The sequence below is a fragment of the Pyxicephalus adspersus genome, chromosome 5 (assembly GCF_032062135.1).
Source record: "Pyxicephalus adspersus chromosome 5, UCB_Pads_2.0, whole genome shotgun sequence".
Lineage (NCBI taxonomy): Eukaryota > Metazoa > Chordata > Amphibia > Anura > Pyxicephalidae > Pyxicephalus > Pyxicephalus adspersus.
In genome coordinates this window covers 60,880,257-60,888,113 of record NC_092862.1, presented here as the reverse complement: position 1 = coordinate 60,888,113, position 7,857 = coordinate 60,880,257, and positions in this window count along the sequence as shown.

Here is a 7,857-nt window from a genome sequence, read left to right as displayed (position 1 = left end):
AGGAAATCAGTACAAGAGGATTTCCAGGGCTGCATTCATTCATGCAGCCCTGGGAATCCTGTGTGTGATCCCAAGGCACTAGAGGTTAAATGGGGACAAGTCACTATTCTAGTGCCGGGGATCGCACACTGAGCTGATCAATGAATGCAGCCATGGCTGCATTTATTGATCAGCACAGCCCAAAAAATTTTTTTTTATAAAATGTTTTTTTTAATTAAATTCTATCCTGTTCAGCAAATTTACACTGGCCGTTCTCGCTTACAATTACGGTAAGCAGGAACAGCCAAATTCGCTGTGAGATCGAGTTTTAAAAACTCGCTCGCTGATCCCTAGTGCCTTTTTTTTACATTAATAAATTAACCAAATAAATAAGTTAAAGTACAAATATAAATACCAAAATAACAAATAGCAAAACAACAATAACAAATCAAATTAACATATTAAATCAATAACCTACCCAAAATTAAATAACATTTAAATAATATTTTAATAACATTTTTTCCACACATTAACATTAGCAGGCCTTCCACTACTTTCCTAAAATCATTATGAGCCTGTCTGTCGCACTGCAATCGAGACAGAGTATCAGCGATGCCATTGCAAACCCCTGGGATGTGCCTTGCAAAGATATAAATATTATGCTGCATGCATGTAAAAGGCAAGTGCCACAACAAACGAACTGCAGGCCCCGATGATACCAAAAAGCTGGAAATGGCCTGCACCACCCCCATGTCACAATAAAAACGCACTTTTTTATTGGCAAGCTCAACTCCACTGCCACCACAATAGGGAACAACTCTAAAACCACCAAATTTGTAACCAAGCCTTCATCCACCCGATCTTGCGGCCACACCCCTGCACACCACTTAAAGTAGGCCCCAAAACCCCACTTCCCAGCCACAATGCCTTCCCATTAAACTCCTGCAAAAACTTGTCCTACACCAGCAAGTTAGCCCGTATTCCTTTATTTAAACAGACAAAACATGCCGGCGACTTTACCCCCACCGTTGCAGCTGCCAACTGATGACAAAACACTCGACCCATCCTAATCACCCTGCACCCTGAACCTTTTGCAAGCCCATCTTCCTACCCCCCCCCCCCCCCCCCCCCCCCCCCCCCCCCTCCCCCCCCCCCCCCCCCCCCCCCCCCCCCCCCCCCCCCCCCCCCCCCCCCCCCCCCCGCAAAATGGATTCCGTCTGCAACCCTCTCAACTTGTCCTGGGGCAACCTACTCTTCATCTCCACCGTGTGCAATTCGATGCCCGAAAAGGTTAAAGTGGTCACGGGCCCCTCGGTTTTGTCTGCTTTGTGCTAACGCACCGCTATGTTCTAACGTTGCCAGCAGTACCCTGCACGCAGAGCTCCCTGGTGGACCGAATAACAAGAAGTCATCCAAATACTGGATAATTGACTCCACCTCCACAAAATACTCCCCTGCCCACTTACACCCCAACAGCCTCACACAGTCTAGGTGAACTGGCAACAGCCGGAAAGGGGCCTCAATATCCGCTTTTGCTAGCAATGCCCCCGCCCAATAACGCCTAACCCACCTAATGGCCGAATCGAATTTCCTGCCTCCTTTTTGGTAACCAGCCCTAATGGGGAGACATCCTCCCTTGTTACAGAGCCAACACAACCCTTTTTTCTTATTTCCAGCTGAGGGTCTTGACATCTGCTGATCACCGGCCTCCTCTGGAAAAAACTGACCTGCCTTGCCTGCCAACCGACATAAGTCCCATCCATAAGCAAATATCCTTATTCAACCCTGCCAAAACATCCTGCACCCCCCCCCCCACTCCGGTACCCCCTCAAACTGACACCCCCCATCCCCCCACCACCCCCACCACATACTGCTTCCCCACTCAAAACATTGAGTGTACATTGGAGTGTCATGAGTTTCACCCTTGCAAAAACTTGTAAGTTCTTATGCTTGGATCTATGTTTCCACTCGATTGTGAGCATTTGTATCTGTCTGGCAAAAGTAGAAAAGTATCTTTCCTTCAACATTTTTTGACATGGTGTGACAACTGGCCAAATAAATCACAGGGTTTCGTTCGGGATGACAGGTACGTTTGCCCCAGATACAGGTTATACGCAGAGTATTTTTCTGTTTAGTCAGTTTTCCTTTGAATCTGAAGTTGGGGTTTGAAGTACCAGGCTTCTCGGCCAGGTGGGGGAGTTAGAGGCCTGGGTATGATCAGGTGTAACTGTCTCACCTGAAATGCATCCTGGAAATTAGGCTGGGGATATAAACTCCCAGCCTGGTTATTCCTGTGGCTCTGTTTTGGCTGGTGTGCTGGGAGGAGGTCCAAAGGGAACTGTGAGCACAGACACAGACTTTGTTGCAAAAGTTATATGGTTAGGGCCTTAGAGTCCTGAACAACACTAGGATCGGCTGGATTGCTAGTTAAGGGAATTAGCAGTGATTCAGTGCCCAGGCTTTCTTTTTGCTGTTTGTTTTATTTTGCCTGTTTTGTGTGGAAATAGTGTTAAGTGAAATAAACCCTTGAAGCACTTAAAACCTGTTGGCCCTGTTTTCTGCTTGAAACACCCCCCGTTGCCACAGGCGATCTCACAATGGATAGATATACATTAGTTTTATCTTATACTACCTTATTACAGGGATAAAAACCCTAGAAAAAATATCTTGGAAAATGGCTTCTCCAGTCCCATCCATCGGTCCTCTAAAAGAGGACGAGGGACAAGAGAAAGCTCACCCTGTGAAATTATTAATAGAAGCAGGCCACTTTCTCAGTCTAAAAGCACCCTGAAAGCGAATCATGTTGGGCATGTGGCGTAAAAGCGTCGCCATCTAAACTGGTGTGTGTTATATGCTTTAAAGAAGCATGCTGAGATAAGGAAAGCGAGTCCCAGGAGATAAAAAGGTTCTATTGATCAGGCTATTACGGAAAGTCTAAAAAGTCCTACCGAAGGCCATCTCCAACTTACAGGATGAGCCGGTAAAGCAGTGGGAACCTTCCTAGGATTCAGAAAATTGTGGTTCAGAAAGATACAGAATTTGGGATTCGCATCCAGCAGTAGACGCAGCATTACAAGGGTTAGCACGGAACATGGTCCTTCACATGGAGAATTGAGTTGCATTAGAGATTCAAAGATAAGAGATGGAAGGAGATCTCAAAAAGGATCTATTCAGCGGGTGCTTAGCCAGTCGCCCGTTGCTGCTCTTACTTCAACATCAAATCAAGCTTTGTGCTCAAGGCTTTTTGAAGGGAGTTTCTTGGAAAACCTCTAGAAGAAGGTGTTCAGAAGCTGACAGGAGGAAGATCAGGCCTACTACCACAGAGATGCAGAAGTCCGCAGTATATTCGGACCTATTGTACCTGCCGAGAGAATTTTTAGGAACTTTGGAGGAAGTAGGTCCTGTTACCCTTTTGTCAACAATGGAGGGGACTCCAGGCAATTTTTTCACAGACCGTCAAAATCCAAGGCCCCTCAATCAGCCGGACCGGTAAATAAACATTTCTGGCAATTTTTTACCAGGCCTGGTGCATGGGTGATTTCTATCGATCTAGAAAAGACATATCTACATGTGTCATTTTTCCAGGAGACCAGAAATACTTTTGTTTCACGATAAGGAATAAGCATTTCCAGTTTACATGCCATGCCTTTTTTTCTCCAAGATTCGGATGGCAGTGATTGCTTTTCTGGGACTTCATGGTATATGTCTCCACCATTATCTGGACGAGATCCTGGTTCTAGCGGATCCAAAGAAATGGCTTGGGATAGACAGGGAAACAAGTGTTGACTGTTCTAGTAGAATTCGGTTGGTTAATAAACCATCAAAAAAGTCAAATATGTCCTACCTAAGTAATGGGATATCTGGGGGTAACAGTAGATACAGAGAAAGTGAAAGTGTTATTAATCGCACACAAGATAAGCCAAAAAAAGAATGAACTGTGTGGTTCTCAAGAACCCAAAAGGTGGCCACGAGAGAATGCATGAGGATACTGGGGCTAATGAAGTCCTGCATCCCAGTGGTTTCTTGGGCCAGATGACACATGAGCGGATTACAAATATGTTACCTAACTCAGTGGAATGGAGTGTCTCTGAAACAGGAAATTCACCGTCCATTATTAGTAATGAGAGGTTTATTATGGTGGGCATCAACACAGAAACTATCCAGTGGAGTATCATTAGAACAAAAGGAGTGGATAATCCTCACTACAAATGCAAGTTCAATGGGTTTTGGAACCTATGTCCTCAAATAGCAGGCTCAGGGTCAATGAAAGCTTCCATCAACGACCAGGTCCAACCTGCTAGAATTGATGGCAGCATGGCAGGGGCTGAGAGCGTTTTCGAGGATTCTGGTACAGTGAAGATCTTGATGGACAACAAGACGGTAGTAGGGTATATTGCAAAACAGGGTGGATCAAGATGTCACTGTTTTCTTCAGATAAGGTAAATTATTTTTTTCTGATAGGCAGAAGAACGTCTCACGACCTCTCAGCAACAGATCTCCGGGTATATACATTCAACTAGCAGACACACTAGGCAGATCCTTACCAGATTCCAGGAAAGGGTCTTTAAATCCCAAGTAGTTACAGCTGATATTTCAGAGATAGGGGACTCCAATGGTCGATCTGATGGATTTTATACTCGAGGCCCAGGAACCAATCTTTTGTATTGAGTTCCACTGCAGTCAGGCACGAGCACAGGATGCTTTTTCCATTTCCAGTTTGCATTTCCCAGTTGTTTTTGTGTTCCCTCCAATACCGTTAAAATTAAGAGTCCTTTTGAAAATCAGGGAAGAAGCCAAGAATAATAATAATAATTATTCTGCATTGGCCAAGAAGACCAGAGGTTTCCTTGCTAAACCAGATGTTAGTAGCTCCATTTTGGTTCCTGCCAGATCAGGAAGACCTGTTGGTACAGAGAATTTGGGGCAAACCTGCACCATATTATTGCCAGTTGACTAATTTTCTGTGGAAGGAAACAGGTATCTAGCAGAAGGTGTGTCATCAAGAGTTGCTGAAACTTTTTTAAAGGCATGTAAGCCAGCAATTAACAAAACATACTTGAGGGTATGGAAATTTTTTTTTTCACATATGGCACAAGAAGTTGGATTTTCTCTAACAGAACCATTCCAATCTCAAATCTTGGAATTCTTACAATTGGCACAGGATAAAGGCCTTAGATACAGTACTATAAAAGTACAGGTACCTGCCTTATTAGTACAGACGGCGACAAAATGAAGTGAGAGTATGCTAGTTCACATTTTCTGAAGGCAGCAATTAGGATCTGAACACCGTTAAAATCAATATTCCCGACATAGGACCTGCCAATGGTACTAAAAGCTCTTACTAGCTCCCTTCTATCCCACTGAGGTGTGTTCAATGAAAATATTAACGGGGGAAAATGTTTTTTCTGATAGCAATAACATCCGCTCAAAGAGTCCCAGAGCTGTAAAAACCGACTGTTCTGTATCTTCAGAAAAGGTACATTTACATCCCTCTCCACAATCCCCTCCAAAGGTCTTATCAGTTTGTACCCAAACTGGAATGCAGTATTACCGACAATGAATGCAACACAAGCAGAGGAAGGGGGAGAGGAGTCAGAAAAGTTGCATATGGTTCGGTTAATATCCATCTATTTAAAAAAGAAAACAGGGTTTCAGGAAAGCAGGTAATTTATTCTTATAAATCCAGCAGACCAAGAAAGGTCAAGCAGCTTCTGCACAAATCATTTCTTTTTGGATCCTGGGGACAATCCAATGTGCTTTCCCCTTATGGAAACCTTCATGAAATCAGGACCCACTCAACGAGGGGCATGTTGACATCATGGGCTGCCTACGCAAAAGTTCCAACGGAAACAATTGGCAAAGCAGCCAGCTGGAAGTTGCCCAATATGTTTATTGAACATTATAAATTGAATGTCTTCTCCTGCACAGATGTAACGTTTGCGCATCAAGAATACACTTAGCTTTAAAGAAAGTCGAAAGAATTTCCTTTTTGCAGCAATATTAATGTCCAGAGTTGTGTGTTTTTAGCCCTTCTTTTTGCTTGCTACATCCCATGTGTGCGCTGTCAGGAGGAGTGCCAGGAATATGGGAAATTATTGTCATGCTTACACATTATTTTCCTTTCCTGGCAACTCCTCCTGGCAGAGCAGTCCCCTTCCTTTCTTTTTTGTCCTGTCACAAGGATTGATAATGAACAGGGAGGCTAAGAGGTAAACGCTTTTCGTATTGGATACTGGTCCTCGAGGGTCAAATGGGGCGGAGTTGACCCATGTGTGCGTTGTCAGGAGGAGTTGCCAGGAAAGGAAAATTAGGGGGAAGTATGAAAACAATTTTCCATATATCCTAAAATTTGATATAGCTGTAGTGTACCTCCTGACACATGAATGTAAATGCAACACATGGCACTTTAACACAACACATTTATATTGGACCTTTTATTTGTACTTCAGAATCTGGCATTGGTCAGCTGATCCAATTATCTGTTTACCCTGTCAGGAATGTTACAATCCATTAGAACTCTTTCACCTACTTTCCTGCTCAAGGCTGGCTTTTTATACAGTTGACATTCAAAAATCCAGCAACCTCCAGACCCAAGGAGTGCCGGATTTTCGAAAATTCTGGATTTTTGAAAGTTATACTTACCTCCATACACAGGCCAGCCTTCCTCTCGCAACGCGTATTTAGTGTAGCAAGCAAGATCTAACAGCTGTTTCTGCAGAAGAGCGCCATAAAAACTTCAGTGGCCAAACAGTGTTCCACAGTCCCTGTATTGAAAATGCGCTCCGCAATTCATGCCAGAAAACTGAAGGAAACGGATTATCGATGACCGGGTTTTGGATTGTCAACTGGGCCTGGTTATTTAAAGCTCTCTGAGGCTGGAGAGTATACACTTTTATCAGTGAAGCTGGGTGATCCAGCAAATCTCGAATGGATCTAATCCACGATTGAAAACATTTGCTAGCAAATGGCGCAAGATTTTACAAATTCCATTGCACATTTGCTGGATCACCCAGCTTCACTGATGAAGGTGTAAGTGTAGTGACACAATTAAATCTTTCTACATATCTAATATGTACAGCTATGAGTCTGTAGGCACAGGAACTGCTTTGTATTTTAATGAAGAAATTGAAAACAATTGGTAAATTTTTAAGGGTACAATTAGTCTTTTCAATTGTACAAATAAGATAGCTAACCTTCTGTTCTCGTATTATAGTTAGACTGTTTTTATTAGATAAAAATAACAGTTATTTCATGTTTTATAATCAGAATCTATTCCAGGATTGCTGGATAACCCAGCTTCACCGATAAAGTGGATCCTCTCCAGTCTTGGAGAGCTTTGACAAATCAGGAACCTTTGTGATAAGACATGATAAAATGTGTGTTTTAGTGTTATATGCATTATTTATAGAATGGCACCCCAACACACAGACATTGGTCAGCACAGTGGCTCAGAAGTTAGCATGGCATTTGCAGGTCCTTCCTGTGTTTATTCCATAGGTTTACTCCAGGTACTCTAGTTTTCTCCAACATTCCAAAAACATGCAGTTATGTTACTTGGCCTCCCCCCATAATTGACTTTAAAATTAAAAGATTGGATGGTGAGCCCCTTTGAGGGACAGCTATTGACATGACTATGGACATTGTAAAGGGCTGCTTAACATGTTAGCACTATATAAATATTGTGTAATAATACATTAGTTGCAAATGCACTGCAAAATCTTTAGACCCAACTTTAGGTAATTATTATTTTTGTTAAATCTGACATATGACATAGTAAAATAATTCAGCATCATTCAACCTTTTGTACACAGCCCAGGTTGAGGAACCCTGGAAGTTTAGAATCAGACTCAACACACAGGCTGAATCTTGTAGGATTGG